The sequence below is a fragment of the Arachis hypogaea genome, chromosome 9 (genome assembly GCF_003086295.3).
Source record: "Arachis hypogaea cultivar Tifrunner chromosome 9, arahy.Tifrunner.gnm2.J5K5, whole genome shotgun sequence".
Classification (NCBI taxonomy): Eukaryota; Viridiplantae; Streptophyta; class Magnoliopsida; order Fabales; family Fabaceae; genus Arachis; species Arachis hypogaea.
In genome coordinates, this window is record NC_092044.1 from 40,007,964 (window position 1) to 40,030,886 (window position 22,923).

Consider the following 22,923-nt stretch of genomic DNA (forward strand, 5'->3'; position numbering starts at 1 on the left):
AATCTGATATGAGGCTGAAAAAGGACTACATATGCTGTTGGATTCTGACCTCCCTGTACTCGAAATGGATTTTCTGGAGCTACAAAACTCCCAATGACGCTCCCTAGTACAACACCAGCTCTATGCTGCATTCTGGAGTAAAACGCCAGAAACACGTCACAAACCAGAGTTAAACGCCAAAAACACGTTACAACTTGGCGTTTAACCCCAAGAGAAGTCTCTACACATGTAAAGTTCAAGCTCAGCCCAAGCACACACCAAAGTGGGCCCCGAAAGTGGATTTCTACACTTAGACTTATTTCTGTAAACCCTAGTAACTAGTTTAGTATAAGTAGAACTTTTTACTATTGTACTAGGGGTCCTTTTCCCTATTTTCAAATTCATATGCCATTTAGGGAGGCTGGCCATTCGACCATGCCTAGACCTTGTTCTTATGTATTTTCAACGGTGAAGTTTCTACACACCATAGATTAAGGTGTGGAGCTCTGTTGTACCTCGAGTATTAATGCAAAGTACTATTATTCTTCTATTCAATTCACGCTTATTCTTATTCTAAGATATCCATTTGCACCCAAGAACCTGATGAATGTGTTGATTATGTAATGCTCATCACCATTCTCACTTATAAACGTGTGCCTGACAACCACTTTCATTCTACATGCAAATAAGCTTGAATGAATATCTCTTGGATTCCTTAATCAGAATCTTCGTGGTATAAGCTATAATCCATTGGCAGCATTCTTGAGAATCTGGAAAGTTTAAACTTTGTCTGTGGTATTCCGAGTAGGATTCAGGATTTGAATGACTGTGACGAGCTTCAAACTCGCGACTGTAGGGCGTGGTGACAACGCAAAAGGATAGTAAATCCTATTCTTACATGATCGAGAACCGACAGATGATTAGCTGTGCGGTGACAGCGCACCTGGACCATTTTCACTGAGAGGACGGATGGTAGCCATTGACAACGGTGATCCCCCAACATACAGCTTACCATGGAAAGGAGTAAGAATGATTGGATGAAAGTAGTAGGAAAGCAGAGATTCATAAGGAACACAGTATCTTTATGCGCTTATCTGAAATTCCCACCAATGAATTACATAAGTATCTCTATCTCTATTTTATGCTTTATTTATCTTTATATTCGAAAACCATTATAATCATTAGGATCCGCCTGACTGAGATTTACAAGATGACCATAACTTGCTTCATACCAACAATCTCCGTGGGATAGACCCTTACTCATGTAAGGTTTATTACTTGGACGACCCAGTGCACTTGCTGGTTAGTTGTGCGAAGTTGTGAAGAATGTGTGTGAACCATAGTATTGTGCACCAAGTTTTTGGAGCCATTGCTAGGAATTGTTCGAGTTGTAAAAAGTATGAGTCACAATTTTGCCTATCAAGTTTTTGGCGCCGTTGCCGGGGATTGTTTGAGCTTGGACAACTGACAGTTCATCTTGTTGCTCAGATTAGGTAATTTTCTTTTCAAAAAGTTTTCAAAAATCTTTCAAAATTTTTTTATTTTATTTGTTTTCGTTTTTCCATAATAATTTTCGAAAAAAATACAAAAAAATAAAAATAATAAAATCTTAAAAACAAAAAAAATATTTTTGTGTTTCTTGTTTGAGTCTAATGTCAATTTTTAAGTTTGGTGTCAATTGCATGTTTTTTAAAATTTGTGCATTTTTTGAAAAACTCATGCATTGCATTCTTCATGATCTTCAAGTTGTTCTTGACAAGTCTTCTTGTTTGATCTTCATATTTTCTTGTTTTGTGTCTTTTCTTGTTTTTCATATGCATTCTTGAATCCTTAGTGTCTAAGCATGAAAATTTTCTAAGTTTAGTGTCTTGCATGTTTTTCTTTTCTTGAAAATTTTTCAAAAATAAGTTCTTGATGTTCATCATGATCTTCAAAGTGTTCTTGGTGTTCATCTTGACATTCATAGTGTTCTTGCATGCATCATTGGTTTTGATTCATAATTTTTATGTTTTGAGTCATATTTGTGTTTTTCTCTCTCCTCATTAAAAATTCTAAAATAAAAAATATCTTTCCCTTATTTTCTCTCATAAATTTCGAAATCTTTGGGTTGACTTAGTCAAAATTTTTTAAAATAAGTTGTTTCTTATTAGTCAAGTCAAGATTTCAATTTTAAAAATCCTATCTTTTCAAAATCTTTTTCAAAAATCAAATCTTTTTCATTTTTCTTATTATTTCTCGAAAATTTTAAAAATTGATTTTCAAAATCTTTTTCTTAATTTTATTTCATAATTTTCGAAAACTTTACTAACAATTAATGTAATTGATTCAAAAATTTGAACTTTGTTACTTTCTTGTTAAGAAAGGTTCAATGTTTAAATTCTAGAATCATAGCTTTTAGTTTCTTCTTAGTCAAGTAATCCATTTTAATTTTAAAAATCAAATCCTTTTAATTTCCTTTTCAAATCTTTTTCAAAACAAATTTCATTCATATCTTTTCAATCATATCTTTTTTCAAAATCAATTTCAAAAATCTTTTCTAACTCCTTATCTTTTCAAAATTGATTTTAAAATCTTTTTCAACTAACTAATTGACTTTTTGTTTGTTTTACTATTTCTTATCTTTTTCAAAACCACCAAACTACTTTCCTCTCTCTAATTTTCGAAAATCACCTCCCCCTTTTCCAAAAATCTTTTTATTTAACTAATTGTTTTAAATTTTAATTTTATTCCTTTTTATAAATTCGAATTTTAACTTTAATTTAAAATAAAAACAAAAATATTTTTCTTTTACTTTAGTTAATTTTCGAAAACTCCTCTCTCTCATCTTCTTCTATTTATTTATTTATCTACTAACACTTCTCTTCTACTCAAAATTTGAACCCTCTTCTCCCCTCTACCTGTGTTCAGATTTTCTTCTTATTTTCTTCTACTCACATAAAGGAATCTCTCTACTGTGGTAAAGAGGATCCCTATTATTATTATTATTTTCTGTTCCCTTCTTTTTCATATGAGCATGAGCAATGACAAGAACATTCTTATTGAAGCAGATCCTGAACCTGAAAGGACTCTGAAGAAGAAACTAAGAGAAGCTAAAATACAACAATCCAGACAAAACCTTATAGAAATTTTTGAAAAAGAATAGGAGATGGCAGCCGAAAATAATAACAACAACAATAATGCAAGGAGGATGCTTGGTGATTATACTACACCTACTTCCAATTTTTATGGAAGAAGCATCTCAATCCCTGCCATTGGAGCAAACAATTTTGAGCTGAAGCCTCAACTAGTTGCTCTAATACAACAAAACTGCAAGTTTTATGGGCTTCCATCAGAAGATCTCTATCAGTTTTTAACTGAGTTCTTGCATATCTGTGATACTGTTAAGACTAATCGAGTAGATCATGAAGTCTACAGGCTCATGTTTTTCCCTTTTGCTGTAAGAGACAGAGCTAGAACATGGTTGGACTCACAACCTAAAGATAGCCTGGACTCTTGGGATAAGCTGGTCACGACCTTCTTGGCCAAGTTCTTTCCTCCTCAAAAGCTGAGCAAGCTTAGAGTGGATGTTCAAACCTTCAGGAAAAATGATGGTGAATCCCTCTATGAAGCTTGGGAAAGATACAAGCAGTTGACCAAAAAGTGTCCTTCTGACATGCTTTCAGAGTGGACCATTTTGGATATCACTGGACTATTCTGCAGGTGAATCCATTCACCTAAAGAAAATGCCTGCAGAAGCTCAAGAACTCATTGATATGGTTGCAAATAACCAATTCATGTACACCTCTGAGAGGAATCCTGTGAGTAATGGGATGCCTCAGAAGAATGGAGTTCTTGAAATTGATGCTCTGAATGCCATACTAGCCCAAAACAAAATATTGACCCAACAAGTCAATATGATATCTCTGAATGGATTACAAAATGCATCCAACAGTACAAAAGAAGCATCTTCTGAAGAAGAAGCTTATGATCCTGAGAACCCTGCAATGGCAGAGGTGAATTACATGGGTGAAGCCTATGGAAACACCTATAATCCCTCATGGAGAAATCATCCAAATTTCTCATGGAAGGATCAACAAAAGCCTCAACAAGGCTTTAATAATGGTGGAAGAAATAGGTTTAGCAATAGCAAGCTTTTTCCATCATCTTCTCAGCAACAGACAGAGAATTCTGAGCAGAGCCCCTCTAGCTTAGCAAACATAGTCTCTGATCTATCTAAGGCCACTCTAAGTTTCATGAATAAAATAAGGTCCTCCATTAGAAATTTGGAGGCACAAGTAGGCCAGCTGAGTAAAAGAGTCACTGAAACTCCTCCTAGTACTCTCCCAAGCAATACAGAAGAGAATCCAAAAAGAGAGTGCAAGGCCATAACCTTACTTGGTGTGGCCGAACCTAGAGAGGAGGAGGAGGACGTGAATCCCAGTGAGGAAGACCTCATGGGACATCCTCTGGACAAAAAGAAGTTCCCATTTGAGGAACCAAAGGAATCTAAGGCTCATATAGAGACCATAGAGATTCCTTTTACCTTTCTTTTATCATTCATGAGCTCTGATGACTATTCATCTTCTAAAGAAGATGAAGACATTGTTGAAGGGCAAGTTGTCCAATATTTAAGAGCAATCATGAAGCTGAATGCCACGCTATTTGGTAATGAGACTTGGGAGGATGAACCTCCATTGGTCATTAATGAACTGAATACCTGGGTTCAGCACACTTTACCTCAAAAGAAACAAGATCCTGGTAAATTCTTAATACCCTGTACCATAGGTACCATGGCCTTTGAGAAGGCTTTGTGTGACCTTGGGTCAGGTATTAACCTCATGCCACTCTCTGTAATGGAGAAACTGGGAATCTTTGAGGTACAAGCTGCAAGAATCTCAGTAGAGATGACAGACAAATCAATAAAACAGGCTTATGGACTAGTAGAGGACATGCTAGTGAAGGTTAAAGGCCTTTACATCCCTGCTGATTTCATAATCCTAGACACTGGAAAAGATGAGGATGAATCCATCATCCTTGGTAGACCTTTCCTAGCCACAGCAAAAGTTGTGATTGATGATGACAGAGGAAAGTTGATCATTCAATTGAATGAGGACTACCTTATATTCAAGACTCAAGGATCTCCCTCTGCAATCATGGAAAGGAAGCATGAAAAGCTTCTCTCAATACAAAGTCAAACAAAGCCCCCACATTCAAACTCTAAGTTTAGTGTTGAGAGGCCACAACCAAACTCTAAGTTTGGTGTTGGGAGGCTCCAACCATGCTCTGAATATCTGTGAGGCTCTATGAGAGCCCACTGTCAAGCTATTGACATTAAAGAAGCACTTATTGGGAGGCAACCCAATTTTTATTTATCTGTGTTATTTCATGTTTTCTTTAGGTTGATGATTATGTGGAGTCACAAAAACAACTGCAAAAATAAAAAAATTCAAAAACAGCACACCCACAGGGATTGACGGATTGAGCAATTTTAGTTCTATTAAGCAAATCAAGTATTGGTTGAGTGATTTTGTATCCAACAGTAAGTAAATAGCAGAAAATGTAAAGGGAAAGGGATAAATTGCAGAAATTAAAGAGAACTGAAAGTAAAGGTGCTGAATCTTAAAGAACAAGAAATTAAATGACTGAAACTTAAAATGCAAGAAATGTAAATTGCAGTAACTTAAAGTGCAAGAAATATAAATTGCTTGAATAGAAAAAGGGATTTGAGGACTGGGAATTCAGAATTTAAGCAAGGAAAATTAAATTGCAACAATTAACTAAACAAGAGATGAATTGAAATTGACTAGATCTCAAACAGCAAATGGAAATTCAAATTGCAGCAGTGGTTCATCAGAAGAACCAAAAGGAAAAGTGGATCTCAGGACTCCAGAGACTAGATAGCAAAGTCTAGACCTCAATTGCCTTCCCAGATCCAAGTTCATAAAACAATTAACAAGAAATTAAAGATTACAGTAGTGAGGAAATGAAATTTAGCTCAATTATAAAGTAGGAAAAATCCAAGAGATCTTAAATGGAGATTGAGACAGAAATTCCTCAATTCTTCACACCCAAAACTCAAACAAGAAAAGTAAAAATGCTCAAGCAAGAACAAGGAAGAAGAGAGATTAATTCTCCTTCCCAATTCTCTCAGATCTTAGGTCAAAGCTCTCAAAGAAAATGAAGTCTCCAAATGTAAGAATTCCAAAATCAAAAGAAGGGGTCCTCAGTACATCAAACTATCTCCTATTTATACACTTTCTATTCTTGGATTTTGGAATTTGGATGGGCTTTTGCTTTGGTGAAGAAATGAATTAAATTGGATTTTTAATCCAATTTTCAGCCCATGAAGAATTTAGCTTCCAGGAGGCTGCTCTGCTCTTGTGGAGAGCAGAGCATGGAAATGGTGCATGCGGCCTCATTGCGTGCTCGTGCTGCGTGTGATGGGCGTTCAAGATGCTGCCCTGCCCTTGCGGAGAGCAGGGCAGTGTGCATGCATGCTTGCCTTCTATGCGTGCTTGCTGCGCACCAAGTGCTCATGCCCGTGCCAATTTGTGCGCTGGCCGTGCACCAAGAATTGCGGCCCGTGCCAAGAATTGCTGCTCTGCTCTCCTTGTGGGCAGCGCAGCAATGCAACCAAAGGTGAGGTCCCAGGTTTGAAACCTGGTGGAAGCACAGGCTGCCCCCTTTTTCCTTGGTTTTCTTGGTACCAAAGTAACGCCTAGTTCCTTGCTTTCGCAAGGTCTTTTGTTCGATTCTTGGAGATTGAAAACAAGCCAAATTTTGCTTGTTTCCCTTGTACTTGAGCGCTATTCCTTTCCTCCTTGTTCTTGGGTTCGAAACCCATGGGTAACACTAGGAGAGCAATTTCCTTTGAATTTTTCTTGGAGGAAGCCCGATATTGCTCTTGATGAGGGCAGGGCAGAATTTTTGCTTCCTTTGGTCTTTAGCATAGAATTGTGCTCCGCTCTTATTGTGGGCAAGGTAGTGATATTTTGGAGGCTTGGTTTATCATGCTGCTCTCTTGGAGAGCAGTGTGCTCTTGTGGAGAGCAGTGTTTGCTTCCTCCTTCTATGTTGCACCACACTTCTCCTTCCATGGCCACACTTCTTAAGCCACATTTTTCTTCTTTTCTTCCTTTCTTCACCTACAAGAAATCAAAACAACCAATCAAAGTATCACTAAATTCACAAGGTTTATAAATCATCAAAAATCAATTAATTTTAGCCCAAACCTCATGATTTAGCATCAATTGAATGGTGGTTGTTTGATTTAAAAAAGTTATGCATTTTCATTCCAAATTACTTACTTAGGATGCAAGAAAGTGCATAAAGACTAGTGAAACAAGTGAAATTCGTTTGAAAAATGGGTATATGATGACTTGTCATCAACAGCAGAGCTCCACACCTTAATCTATGGTGTGTAGAAACTCCACCGTTGAAAATACATAAGAACAAGGTCTAGGGACAGCCGAGAGGCCAGCCCCCATGATCTAAGAACTAGACATCCAAAGATGATCCGAAGATCTAAAGTGATCCAAAGATGAAAATACAATAGCAAAAGGTCCTATTTATAGAGAACTAGTAGCTTAGGGTTTACAAAAATGAGTAAATGACGTAAAAATCTACTTCCGGGCCCACTTGGTGTGTGCTTGGGCTGAGCATTGAAACTTTCATGTGTAGAGACTTTTCTTGGAGTTAAACGCCAGCTTTTGTGCCAGTTTGGACGGTTAACTCCAGCTTTTATGCCAGTTCCGGCGTTAAACGCTGGGAATTCTTGAGCTGATTTGGAATGCCGGTTTGGGCTATCAAATCTCGGGCAAAGTATGGACTATTATATATTTCTGGAAAGCCCTGGATGTCTACGTTTTAACGCAATTGAGAGCGTGCCAATTGGGCTTCTGTAGCTCCAGAAAATCCACTTCGAGCACAGGGAGGTCAGAATCCAACAGCATCTGCAGCCCTTTTCAGCCTCTAAATCAGATTTTTGCTCAGGTCCCTCAATTTTAGCCAGAAAATACCTGAAATCACAGAAAAATACACAAACTCATAGTGAAGTCCAGAAAAGTGAATTTTAAATAAAAACTACTAAAAATATAATAAAAACTAACTAAAACATACTAAAAACAATGCCAAAAAGCGTATAAATTATCCGCTCATCAATTCTTCATTCACTTGAATGATCAATTCTCCCCTGTCAACATCAATCACAGCCTTTGCTGTGGCTAGGAAGAGTCTGCCAAGGATGATGGATTCATCCATGCACTTCCCAGTTTCTAGGACTATGAAATCAACAGGGATGTAATTGTCTTCAATCTTTACCAGAACATCCTCTACAAGTCCATAAGCTTGTTTTCTTGAATTGTCTGCCATCTCTAGTGAGATTCTTGCAGCTTGTACCTCAAAGATCCCTAGTTTCTCCATTACAGAGAGAGGCATGAGGTTTATGCTTGACCCTAGGTCACACAGAGCCTTCTCGAAGGTCATGGTGCCTAATGTACAAGGTATTGAGAACTTTCCAGGCTCCTGTCTCTTTTGAGGTAATTTTTGCCTAGTCAAGTCATCCAGTTCTTTGGTGAGCAAAAGGGGTTCATCCTCCCAAGTCTCATTACCAAATAACTTGTCATTTAGCTTCATGATTGCTCCAAGGTACTTAGCAACTTGCTTTTTAGTGACATCTTCGTCCTCTTCAGAGGAAGAATAGTCATCAGAGCTCATGAATGGCAGAAGTAAATCCAATGGAATCTCTGTGGTCTCAGTGTGAGCCTCAGATTCCCATGGTTCCTCATTGGAGAACTCATTGGAGGCCAGTGGACGTCCATTGAGGTCTTCCTCAGTGGCGAGCACTGCCTCTTCCTCCTCTCCAAATTCGGCCATGTTGATGGCCTTACACTCTCCTTTTGGATTCTCTTCTGTATTGCTTGGAAGAGTACTAGGAGGGAGTTCAGTAACTTTCTTACTCAGCTGACCCACTTGTGCCTTTGAGTTTCTAATGGAGGACCTTGTTTCAGTCATAAAACTTTGAGTGGTTTTGATTAGATCAGAGACCATGGTTGCTAAGTCAGAGTGGCTCTGCTTAGAATTCTCTGTCTGTTGCTGAGAAGATGATGGAAAAGGCTTGCCATTGCTAAACCTGTTTCTTCTACCATTATTGTTGTTAAAACCCTGTTGAGGTCTCTGTTGATCCTTCCATGAGAGATTTGGATGATTTCTCCATGAAGGATTATAGGTGTTTCCATAGGGTTCTCCCATGTAATTCACCTCTTCCATTGATGGATTCTCAGGATCATAAGCTTCTTCTTCAGATGAAGCGTCCTTAGTACTGCTTGGTGCAGCTTGCATTCCAGACAGACTTTGAGAAATCATATTGGCTTGCTGAGTCAATATTTTGTTCTGAGCCGATATGGCATTCAGAGTATCAATCTCAAGAACTCCTTTCTTCTAATTCGTCCCATTGTTCACACGATTCCTTTCAGAAGTGTACATGAATTGGTTATTTGCAACCATTTCAATGAGTTCTTGAGCTTCTGCAACCGTCTTCTTCAGATGAAGAGATCCTCCAGCAGAGCTGTCCAATGACGTCTTGGAAAGTTCAGACAGACCATCATAGAAGATACCTATGATGCTCCATTCAGAAAGCATGTCAGAAGGACACTTTCTAATCAATTGTTTGTATCTTTCCCAAGCTTCATAGAGGGATTCACCTTCCTTCTGTCTGAAGGTTTGGACTTCCACTCTAAGCTTACTCAATTTTTGAGGTGGAAAGAACTTTGCCAAGAAGGCATTGACTAGCTTTTCCCAAGAGTTCAGGCTTTCTTTAGGTTGTGAGTCCAACCATATCCTAGCTCTGTCTCTTACAGCAAAAGGGAATAGCATAAGTCTGTAGACCTCAGGGTCAACCCCATTGGTCTTGACAGTGTCACAGATCTGCAAGAATTCAGCTAAGAACTGATGAGAATCTTCCAATGGAAGTCCATAAAACTTGCAGTTCTGTTGCATTAGAGAAACTAATTGAGGCTTAAGCTCAAAGTTGTTTTGTCCAATGACAGGGATAGAGATTCTTCTCCCATAGAAGTCGGGAGTAGGTTTAGTAAAGTCACCAAGCACTTTCCTTGCATTGTTGGCATTGTTGTTGTTTTCGGCTGCCATGTCTTCTTCTTGTTTAAAGATTTCTATTAGGTCCTCTCCAGAGAGTTGTGCTTTTGCTTCTTTTAGCTTTCTCTTCAAGGTTCTTTTAGGTTCAAGATCAGCCTCAACAAGGATGCTTTTGTCTTTGTTCCTGCTCATATGAAAGAGAAGAGAACAAGAAAGTATGGAGTCCTCTATGTCACAGTATAGAGATTTCTTGAGGTGTTAGAGGAAAAGAAGAATAGAAGGAGAAGGTAGAAGAATTCAAACTTATCAAGAGGGATAGAGTTTGAATTATTGATAGTGGAGGAGTGTCAATCCTTAAATAGAAGGATGTGAGACAAGGGGAAGAACTTTCGAAAATAAAATAAAAGATTTTAAAATGATTAAAAGAAATTTTGAAAATTTGATGAATGATTTTCAAAAATTAAAGTTGGGAAAGAAATAAAGTGATTTTGAAAAAGATTTTGAAATTAGAAATCAAAAAGATATGATTGAAAACTATTTTGAAAAAGATGTGATTAAAAAGATATGATTGAAAAACAGTTTAAAAAGATTTGATTTTTAAAATTAATGACTTGTCTAACAAGAAATTTAAAAGATATGATTCAGACATTAAACCTTTCTCAACAGAAAAGGCAACATACTTGAAATGTTGAATCAAATCATTAATTGTTAGCAAGTATTTTTGAAAAATGGAAAGAAATTGATTTTGAAAATATATGATTGAAAAGATATGATTTGAAAAAATTTGATTTTGAAAAATTATGAAAACTTGAAAAAAATTTGAATTAAACGCCCAGAATGGTATCCATTCTGGCATTTAACGCCCAAAACTCTACCTTTTTGGGCGTTAAACACCCAGCCAGGTACCCTGGCTGGCGTTTAAACGCCAGTTTTCCTTCCTCACTGGGCATTTTAAACGCCCAGCTTTTTCTGTGTAATTCCTCTGATGTATGTTCTAAATCTTCAATTCTCTGTATTATTGACTTGAAAAGACACAAATTAAAATTTTTTTTTGAATTTTTAATAATGAGGAATAATCAAAATGAAACTAAGATCAAATAAACAATGCATGCAAGACACCAAACATAGAAGTTTGTATACTATTGACACTAACAAATTGAGAATGCATATGAGAAACAACAAAACACTCAATACAAGAGAATTTAAAGATCAGAGCAAGGAAATCATCAAGAACAACTTGAAGATCAATGAAGAACATAATGCATGTAATTTTCGAAAATTAGAAGAATAAAGACATGCAATGGACACCAAACTTAAAATTAGACACTAGACTCAAACAAGAAACATAAAAATATTTTTTATTTTAAGATTTTATAATTTTTTGGATTTTTCAAAAATTGAGTGGAAAAGAAAATAAGGATATCAAAATTCTTAATGAGAATTCCAGGAATCATGCAATGTTAGTCTAAAGCTGCAGTCTAAAAAGATTAGACATGGCTAGCCAAGCTTCAGTAGTACATTACATTCAAGAGCTAAATTGATGAGAATCAATTAGCTTTTGTGATGATAAGAACATCACCTTGAAACTCTAAAATTCATTCTTAAAAATTCTGAAGAAAAATACCTAATCTAAGCAACAGGATGAATCGTCAGTTGTCCAAACTCGAACAATCCCCGGCAACGGCGCCAAAAACTTGGTGCACGAAATTATGATCATCAATGGCGCCATCAACATGGTACGCTCAATTGCAATCTCAACTCTTTATCACAACTTCGCACAACTAACCAGCAAGTGCACTGGGTCGTCCAAGTAATAAACCTTACGCGAGTAAGGGTCTATCCCACGGAGATTATTGGTATGAAGCAAGCTATGGTCATCTTGTAAATCTCAGTCAGGCGGATTCAAATGGTTATTGTTCATACCCTGGGTCGAGCTGTCCGACCCGGGATGTTCGACAGACAAAGCCACCGACCTCTTTAGGTCAGGACAACCCGACTTCTTTCTTAAGAGCTCGGCCAAATCACCAGGAAAGCCCAAAGAAGGGCCCAAATAGAGGAACACGCCCCAAATCCTAAGGCAGCCCAAGCCTATAGGGATAAAGGCGGTTCCGTTGAAGATACGCTGACCTCAAAGATAAAAGATAAGATAAGATAACTAACTTATCTTATCCAAAAGGTCACATCTCACCATTATAAATACACTAGAGCACCCAGGTATAACTCATACTCTGATTCTACTCAATACCTGCTTAATACCCTTGCTAACTTAAGCATCGGAGTCCCTTGCAGGTACCCCCTACCCTCCAGGGACAAAGGAATCAGCACCACCACCAAGTCCAACAAGTCGGCAACAACAGCTCTGGCCGTCTCCCACCAGCCGGACACGTTAGCACCGACCAGTACAGAAGATCTCATCCAAGATCGACCTCCAGTTTTAGGTAACCCTCGAAACATTGGCGCCGTTGCCGGGGAACCTGGAAGTCATCCCATCATCATGGCGGACGACCATGACAACGACCACGATTCAGGTCTGGAGGATCAGACACCGCACAAAAGCGCGGATATCACGCTACAAAACACTCCGGAAACCAACAAAGACAAAGACTCACCAAATTCAGGGGCAATAGAAGCGCTCCTGGATCGCCTAAAACAACTGGAAAAAGAAATCCAACAACAACGGGAAATTGGAAGAGATCTCCAAAGAGAGGTGCGGTGACGTCGAGAGTTGGAAGAAAAACTACAGCAATTGGAAGCCGATCTCAAATCAAAAGCCCCCCGGTCTAATCTCGAGGAAAATGCACGCAAAGAGCAAGACCCGTTCACTAGGGAAATCATGAAAACCAAAATTCCAAAAGACTTCAAACTCCCGGATATGACCCTGTATGATGGCACCACGGACCCCAACCACCACCTCAGCAACTTCAGAAGTAGAATGTACCTCACTGACGCCCCAGATGCTGTTTGCTGCAAGGCTTTTCCAACAACTCTCACAAAGACAGCCATCCGATGGTTCGACAACCTACCCCCGAAGTCCATCTCAAGCTTTGATGACTTAGCTAAAAAATTCCTAGCTAGATTCTCCATTCAGAAAGATAAAGCCAAGCACGCCCCCAGTTTACTAGGGATCAAACAAGGAGATCGGGAGAGCCTCCACAGCTACATGAAGAGATTCAACAAAACATGCATGGACATACAAAGTTTACCAACGGAGGCCGCCATCATGGGACTCATCAATGGCCTATGAGAGGTACCTTTCAGCCAATCTATATCAAAAAAGTACCCAACCTCCTTAGACGAAGTGCATGAGCGGGCAGAAAAGTATATCAACATGGAGGAAAACGCTCGGTTAGGAGAAACCTCAAAATCGGGGGCCTCCTACTGAGACAAAGACAAGGAATCCAAAAGAAAAGAAGATCGACAAGGGGAGAAAATCAAAAAATACCATAACTACACCCCTCTCAGGGCATCCCTGGTCGAGATATACAAAGAAGTCTGCCATACGGAAAAAATCCCCCAGCACGGCCACTCAAAGGCAAAAGGGGAGGAGGAAATCGAAAGGAATATTGTGAATACCATCGAGTCCGAGGACACTCCACAAACAAATGCTTTGACCTAAAAAACATCATAGAAAAATTGGTGAGAGAAGGAAAATTAGATCGATTCCTGGCCACCCGAAAAGATGATCAAAGAAAGAGACGAAGGGATGAAGATACCGACCGAACTGAACGATCACCTCGGACACCGGAAAGACATGTCCACATGATACATGGCGGATTTACAGCAGGTGGGACTCCAAAACCTCTCGCAAAAGATATCTCAAAGAAGTATATCATGTCGAGGGAGAGGAGGAAGCCCTCAACATCCCAACAATAACATTCACTAAAGAGGACGCATCCGGAATCATCACAGGACACGACGATCCCATGGTTATCACCATCATATTAGCAAATGCCAACCTACACCGCACCTTGATAGACCAAGGGAGTTCTGCCGACATCTTATTCAAGACAGCCTTTGATAAACTCAGCTTAGAAGAAAAAGAACTTAAGGCATATCCAAACAGTCTGTTCGGGCTAGGAGATACCCCGGTGCGACCACTAGGATACATACCGCTACATATAACCTTCGGAAAAGGAAACCAATCCAGGAGTCTCAAAATAGACTACATCATAGTCGATGTAAGTTCAGCTTACAATGCTCTCATAGGTCGGACAACACTCAACCAACTCGGCGCAATAGTCTCGACCCCAAACCTATGTATGAAATTCCCAACTCCAAAAGGGATAGCCATGATAAAAGCAGACCAGAAGATGGCACGTCGCTGTTATAACGAAAGCCTAAATCTCAGAGGCAAAGGAGAAGAATTTCACACAATCGAGCTAGGCGGAGTTCAAAGACGAGAAGAACTTCGTCCCCAGCCAGAGGGCGAGATAGAAAAGATTCAGATCGGGGACACCTCGGAAAAAACAACTAATATTGGCACAATCCTAAAAGGAGATTTAAAAGAATTACTAATACAATTCTTGCGAGATAATGTCGACCTCTTCGCATGGAAAGATGCAGACATGCCAGGTATCGACCCTAAGCTAATGTGTCACAAGTTGGCGGTCTACCCAGGATCTCGACCGGTGCAGCAGAGACGAAGAAAACTTGGGCCAGAACGATCCCAAGCTGTGGAAGAGCAAGTACAAGCACTCCTGGAAGCAGGATTCATAAGAGAAGTCAAATACCCACTATGGCTAGCCAACGTTGTCTTGGTGAAAAAATCAAATGGGAAGTGGCGAATGTGCACCGATTACACCGATCTCAACAAAGCTTATCCAAAGGATCCATATCCACTCCCAAGTATTGACACTCTGGTAAATGCTTCCTCCGGATACAAATATCTCTCGTTTATGGACGCATACTCGGGATACAATCAAATCCCCATGTATCCACCAGATCAAGAAAATACCTCGTTCCTAACACCAAAAGCAAACTACTGCTACATTGTAATGCCTTTCGGTCTCAAGAACGCAGGAGCTACTTACCAAAGGCTAATGAATAAAGTCTTCTCAGATCACATCGGAAAGATCATGGAAGTCTACGTGGACGACATGCTAATTAAAACACAAAGTGAAGAGACATTATTGTCCGACCTAGCCCAAGTGTTCGACACCATTAGGAAGCATGATATGCGACTCAATCCAGCAAAATGCACCTTTGCGGTAGAAACAGGCAAATTCTTAGGTTTTATGCTCACACAAAGAGGAATTGAAGCAAATCCAGATAAATGCCAGGCCATACTCAACATGAAGAGCCCAACCTGCGTCAAAGAAGTACAGCAACTCAACGGGAGATTGGCTGTCCTATCCCGATTCTTAGCAGGAGCCGTGATAAGATCCCTCCCCTTCTATGCTACTTTAAGAAAGGGAAAACAGTTCGAATGGATGACAGAATGTGAACAAGCCTTCCAAGACTTTAAGAAGTTCTTAGGATAGCCACCTATCCTATCTTGACCACGAGAAGGAGAACCACTCATATTATATCTCGCAGTAGGAAGAAGGCAGTAGCGTCAGCACTGGTCAGAGAAGACGAAAACGGACAACAACCCGTCTACTTCATTAGCAAAGCACTAGAGGGATCCGAGCGGAGGACACAGGAGGAGGAGGATCAGTATCATCATCACCATCACCATCGTCATCAGGGACAATCTTGCCATCTCTGACAACATTGTCCAGGCTGAAAGGGGTGAGATCGGCCTCAGGAGCAATGACCCAAACTTGCTCCTATAAGTTCTCGTAAGCAACAGTCACGCTGCCAACGAGATGACCTTGGAGCTCAAAATAATCTTCCCGGGCATTGTTCAACTCCTCCCTCAGGCGCATCACCTCCTGATAAGTCGTAACGTAACTCTCCTTATGCATCAAGGCTGTGTCCTCGGTCAATCTCAAAGAAGCCGCCAGTGAAAGGGAAATCGCTTTCTCATTCTCTAGCTCCTTCTCCAACTTGGTCACCTTGAATTCAAGCTCCTCCTTCAGCCCCTTCATCCGGTCAAACTCCTGCTTTGCCTCCTCCATAAATGCGTTGGTAGCATGGAGAGGAAGATTCTGAGCAGTCCGATGTATAGCAGCCGACATATATGCCATCCTTACATGATTTCGGGCCATAAACTCCAGATGATGGAGAATGGATACATCGTCTATGGAGATGGTACCATAGGGCCCGATTTGTTGATCTACAAATTCAATGGCATTGAAATCAGGGGCAATGAGGTCGAAGGGCTCAGCCGTCTTTTGCTTCTTACTTGGAGGGACAGCAGATGGAGCGGCAGAAGTAGGGTGAGGATCCACCAAGTGGACCCGAGGTGTTGGGATCACCTTCTTCACCCTGGGGGAACTCGGTACTGATGGCTTTTCGCTCACTTGGGAGGACCCCTTCCCAGCCGCCTTGACAGCAATATTTCTGGCAACAGTCGCCTTCTGCGCCCTCTTAAAAGCTTTCATAGATTCGTTATTCTTCGTTGCCTCTGCAAATAAAACAGAAAGTTAAGCTACAAGTCGGACAAGTCGGAAGGACAGCTACAAGCAATATAAATAGATAAAAAAGGAAACACAAAATACCCAGCTCAGTTTGAAGAAGAGAGGAATTGGTTAGAAATTTCTTTGTGTCGAGATGGGGAGGTTGCCCCTAGTGTTCTTCCAAGACAGTCACAAAGGCTCGCTCAGCCTCATCCAACATTTCCCACGTATATCGGGACACCCTCACATCCTTTTGCCATTCCAAGGGAAAAGCAGGCTCGTCATTTTCATCCAGAAAGAAGGGTCGAGCTCTTTCAATAGCTCGGACCTTGAAAAAGTAGTTTTTAAAATCACGGAATGACTCGTCAAACATGGAAAAGACCTTCTTTCCCTGGGTAGAGCGAAAAGAGACCCAAGCTGCCTTCTTTTTTACCACTCCGGGCTTAGTCAAAACAAACAGATAGAAAAAGAGAGATTGGGAAGCAGGGATACCAAAACCATTGCACAACAATTGAAAAATCTTTATGAAACCCCAGGAATTAGGGTGAAGTTGAGAGGGGGCAACATTACAAGACCATAACAGGTCGGTTTCAAATTGAGTAAAAGGAAGGGTAATACCCAGCGGACCAAAGAAAAAGTCATAAACATAGAAGAAAGGGCGATCGTCAACAACCCAAGTAGAGAAGCAGACTCTCTCTTCGGAGGAGAGAGGGACAAGTTCATAGTTCTTCTCATCACCTGGATTACTACAGACCCTATGAAATTGCCTAAGCTGCGCGCAAAACTCGGAATCAACCAAGGAGACACACATAAGGACCATTGAGTCCACCCAATCAGCCATGCCCTCAAGAACCCGGGAAGGCATCTCTACAACGTTATTGCGAGAAGACATGAGGCCAACTAAATCCTACAATAAGAAAAGAAGAGTGGATTACTAAAAAAGCATCTCGGACAAGGGGCAAAAACAACTCGACAGACGAACAAAAAAGGAAAACCCCAAGATTCAAACCAAAATCCTGGGGCATCCTTTGGAGGCAATAGCAAAGCAAGGATTCAAGAAATTTCTATAGCTTACGCCCCGGCACTCATCAGAAAGAAAATAAAGTCCCAAAAGAAACAAAGGAAGTAAAAACAAAAACACAAAGTCACCACCTTCCTACAGTCTATCAGCAAAAAGCATTGTCAAACATAAAAAATGCCAAGCAGAAAATCACCAAAGACGCAAACTTTTTCAAAGATCAAGCAAAAAATCATCATCAAAGGCGCAACCAGAAGTGGCAACAACATGCAAAAGCCCTAAGAAAGGATTCAAGCAACGAAAAAAGCAAAAGACTCGCACCAAAAAATGAAGAAATTCCAAAACACGCAAACAATTAGGCATGGTAAAAACAGAAAGATCCCAACTTTCTCTAAGCAAAATTCAAACTTTCTACCGACATATAAAAGGAGCAAAGGAAGAAAAATCAAACCTAGAGAAATAGAAGAAAAACCTCGAAGCGAAAAACCGTAAAGATAGAAGGAGAAAATCTGGAAATCACCCCTCTTACACAGAGAGCAATAACAGAACAGACGTTGCAGGAAGAAGTTATGAAAGAAACAGAAAATGAGAGAGTAAAGGGAAAAGTTACGAAGAAGAGCGAAGAAAAGAAACCGTTTTTGATTGAGAAAATTCAAAATAAAAGCCAGGAAAAAACGGGGCAATTAATACCAATTAATGAAGGTATTAAACCCTTTCACGTTCCCAAAAGCAAAGCGTTGATATAAAACGCGCCCCTTTAGAGGAAAATGTTCTACATTCAAAAGATTCTACAAAAAGAAATCGACAAAATGCTTGAGTTCGGCTTCGTCATGAAAGGACCGAAGTCAAAAAACTCGACCTCAACAGAAAGACCGAGCTCAAGCAGGGGCACTGTTCATACCCTGGGTCGAGCTGTCCGACCCGGGATGTTCGACAGACAAAGCGACCGACCTCTTTAGGTCAGGACAACCCGACTTCTTTCTTAAGAGCTCGGCCAAGTCACCAGGAAAGCCCAAAGAAGGCCCAAATAGAGGAATACGTCCCAAATCCTAAGGCAGCCCAAGCCTATAGGGATATAGGCGGTTCCGTTGAAGATACGCTGACCTCAAAGATAAAAGATAAGATAAGATAACTAACTTATCTTATCCAAAAGGTCACATCTCACCATTATAAATACACTGGAGCACCCAGGTATAACTCATACTCTGATTCTACTCAATACCTGCTTAATACCCTTGCTAACTTAAGCATCGGAGTCCCTTGCAGGTACCCCCCACCCTCCGGGGACAAAGGAATCAGCACCACCGCCAAGTCCAACAAGTTGGACACAACAGCTCCGGCCGTCTCCCACCAGCCGGACACATTAGCACCGACCAGTACAGAAGATCTCATCCGAGATTGACCTCCAGTTTCAGGTAACCCTTGGAACAGTTATGGAGGATTGATAATTAAAAGATGAATAAAACATAAAATAAAGATAGAGATACTTATGTAATTCATTGGTGAGAATTTCAGATAAGTGTATGGAGATGCTTTGTCCCTTCCGTCTCTCTGCTTTCCGACTGTCTTCATCCAATCCTTCTTACTCCTTTCCATGGCAAGCTGTATGTTGGGCATCACCGTTGTCAATGGCTACAGTCCCATCCTCTCAGTGAAAATGTTCAACGCGCTCTGTCACAGCACGGCTATTCATCTGTCGGTTCTCGATCATGTCGGAATAGAATCTAGTGATTCTTTTGCGTCTGTCACTAACGCCCCACAATCGCGAGTTTGCAGCTCGTCACAGTCATTCAATCCCTGAATCCTAATCAGAATACCATAGACAAGGTTTAGACCTTCTGAATTCTCAAGAATGCCGCCATCAATTCTAGCTTATACCATGAAGATTCTAATTAAGGAATCCAAGAGATATCCACTCAATCTAAGGTAGAACGGAGGTGGTTGTCAGGCACACGTTCATAGGTGAGAATGATGATGAGTGTCACGGATCATCACATTCATCAAGTTGAGGAACAAGTGATATCTTAGAACAATAATAAGCTGAATTGAATAGAAGAACAATAGTAATTGCATTAATACTCGAGGTACAGCAGAGCTCCACACCTTAATCTATGGTGTGTAGAAACTCCACCGTTGAGAATACATAAGAACAAGGTCTAGGCATGGCCGTGAGGCCAGCCTCCCATAATCTAAGAACTAGATGTCCAAAGATGATCCTAAGATCTAAAGTGATCAAAAGATGTCTAATACAATAGCAAAAGGTCCTATTTGTAGAGAACTAGTAGCTTAGGGTTTACAAAGATGAGTAAATGACATAAAAATCCACTTCCGGGCCCACTTGGTGTGTGCTTGGGCTGAGCATTGAAGCTTTCATGTGTAGAGACTTTTTTGGAGTTAAACGCCAGCTTTTGTGCCAGTTTGGGCGTTTAACTCCCATTCTTGTGCCAGTTCCGGCGTTTTACACCAGAATTCTTGAGCTGACTTGGACCGCCTGTTTGGGCCATCAAATCTCGGGTAAAGTATGGACTATTATACATTGATGGAAATCCCAGGATGTCTACTTTCCAACACAATTGAGAGCGCACCGATTGGGTTTCTGTAGCTCCAGAATCGCCACTTCGAGTGCAGGGAGGTCAGAATCTAACAGCATCTGTAGTCCTTTTCAGCCTCTGAATCAGATTTTTGCTCAGGTTCCTCAATTTCAGCCAGAAAATACCTGAAATCACAGAAAAACACACAAACTCGTAGTAAAGTCCAGAAAAGTGAATTTTAACTAAAAACTAATAAAAATATAATAAAAACTAACTAAAACATACTAAAAAAATAATAAAAACAATGCCAAAAAGCGTATAAATTATCCGCTCATCACAACACCAAACTTAAATTGTTGCTTGTCCCCAAGCAACTAAAAATCAAAAGATAAAAAGAAGAGAATATGCAATGAATTCTAAAAGCATCTATGAAGATCAGTATTAATTAGATGAGCGGGGCTTGTAGCTTTTTGCCTCTGAACAGTTTTGGCATCTCACTTTATCCTTTGAAATTCAGAATGATTGGCTTCTCTAAGAACTCAGAATCCAGATAGTGTTATTGATTCTCCTAGTTAAGTATGATGATTCTTGAACATAGCTACTTTATGAGTCTTGGCCGTGGCCCAAAGCACTCTATCTTCCAGTATTACCACCGGATACATACATGCCACAGACACATAACTGGGTGAACCTTTTCAGATTGTGACTCAGCTTTGCTAGAGTCCCCAATTAGAGGTGTCCAGGGTTCTTAAGCACACTCTTTTTGCACTGGATCATGACTTTATTATTTCTTTTTCTCTCTCTCCTTTTTTTTCGCATATACTATCTCTTTTTTTTTTTTGCTTTTTCTTGTTTCAAGAATAATTTTTATGATTTTTCAGATCCTCGGTAACATGTCTCTTTTTTCATCATTCTTTCAAGAGCCAATATTCATGAACAAAAAATTCAAAAGACATATGCACTGTTCAAGCATACATTCAGAAGTCAAAGTATTGCCACCACATCAAAATAATTAATCTGCTATAAAATTTAAAATTCATGCAATTCTTCTCTTTTTCAATTAAGAACATTTTTCATTTAAGAAAGGTGATGGATTCATAGGACATTCATAGCTTCAAGGCATAGACACTAAGACACTAATGATCATGTAATAAGACACAAACATAGATAAACATAAAGCATAATTTTCGAAAAACAGAAAAATAAGGAACAAGGAGATTAAAGAACGGGTCCACCTTAGTGATGGTGGCTTGTTCTTCCTCTTGAAGATCTTATGGAGTGCTTGAGCTCCTCAATGTCTCTTCCTTGCCTTTTTTGCTCCTCTCTCATGATTCTTTGATCTTCTCTAATTTCATGAAGGAGAATGGAATGTTCTTGGTGCTCCACCCTTAGTTGTCCCATGTTGGAACTCAATTCTCCTAGGGAGGTGTTGATTTGCTCCCAATAGTTTTGTGGAGGAAAGTGCATTCCTTGAGGCATCTCAGGGATTTCATGATGAGTGGGATCTCTTGTTTGCTCCATCCTTTTCTTAGTGATGGGCTTGTCCTCATCAATGAGGGTGTCTCCCTCTATGTCAATTCCAACTGAATAACAGAGGTGACAAATGAGATGAGGGAAAACTAACCTTGCCAAGGTAAAGGACTTGTCCGCCACCTTATAAAGTTCTTGGGATATAACCTCATGAACTTCTACTTCCTCTCCAATCATGATGCTATGAATCATGATAGCCCGGTCTATAGTAACTTCGGACCGGTTGCTAGTGGGAATGATTGAGCGTTGGATAAACTCCAACCATCCTCTAGCCATGGGCTTGAGGTCATGCCTTCTCAGTTGAACCGACTTCCCTCTTGAATCTCTCTTCCATTGAGCGCCCTCTTCACAAATGTCTATGAGGACTTGGTCCAACCTTTGATCAAAGTTGACCCTTCTAGTGTAAGGGTGTTCATCTCCTTGCATCATGGGCAAGTTGAATGCCAACCTTATATTTTTCGGACTAAAATCTAAGCATTTCCCCCGAACCATTGTAAGCCAATTCTTTGGGTCCGGGTTCACACTTTGATCATAGTTCTTGGTGATCCATGCATTGGCATAGAACTCTTGAACCATTAAGATTCTGACTTGTTGAATGGGGTTGGTAATAACTTCCCAACATCTTCTTCGGATCTCATGTCGGATCTCCGGATATTCACTCTTTTTGAGTTTAAAAGGGACCTCGGGGATCACCTTTTTCATGGCCACAACTTCATAGAAGTGGTTTTGATGCACCCTTGAGATGAATCTCTCCATCTCCCATGACTCGGAGGTGGAAGCTTTTGCCTTCCCTTTCCTCTTTCTAGAGGTTTCTCCAGCCTTAGATGCCATAAATGGTTATAGAAAAACAAAAAGCAATGCTTTTACCACACCAAACTTAGAAGGTTTGCTCGTCCTCGAGTAAAAGAAGGAAGAATAGAGTAGAAAAAGAAGAAATAGAGGAGATGGAGGTGGCTTTTGTGTTTCGGCCAAAGGGGGAGAAGTAGTGTTTAGGTTGTGTGAAAATGAAGGAGTGAAGATGGGTTTATATAGGAGTGGAGAGGGGGTGTATGGTTCGGCCATTATGGGTGGGTTTGGGAGGTAAAGTGGTTTGAATTTGGAAGGTGAGGTAGGTGGGGTTTTATGAAGGATGGATGTGAGTAGTGAATAGAATAGAGGGATTTGATAGGTGAGGGGTTTTGGGGGAAGAGGTGTTGAGGTGATTGGTGAATGGGTGAAGAAGAGAGAGAGTGGTGGGGTAGATGGGGATCCTGTGGGGTCCACAGATCCTGACGTGTCAAGGAAAATTCATCCCT

At 40.2% G+C, this 22,923-nt stretch overlaps 1 non-coding gene across 1 annotated transcript; it reads left to right on the forward strand.

The window, feature by feature from the left end:
- The first annotated feature begins 9,590 nt into the window (after positions 1-9,590).
- On the forward strand, positions 9,591-9,698 carry LOC112713401 (small nucleolar RNA R71). Its single transcript, XR_003158374.1, has one exon. It is a non-coding gene; the product is annotated as a small nucleolar RNA R71 (small nucleolar RNA).
- Positions 9,699-22,923: the final 13,225 nt, after the last annotated feature.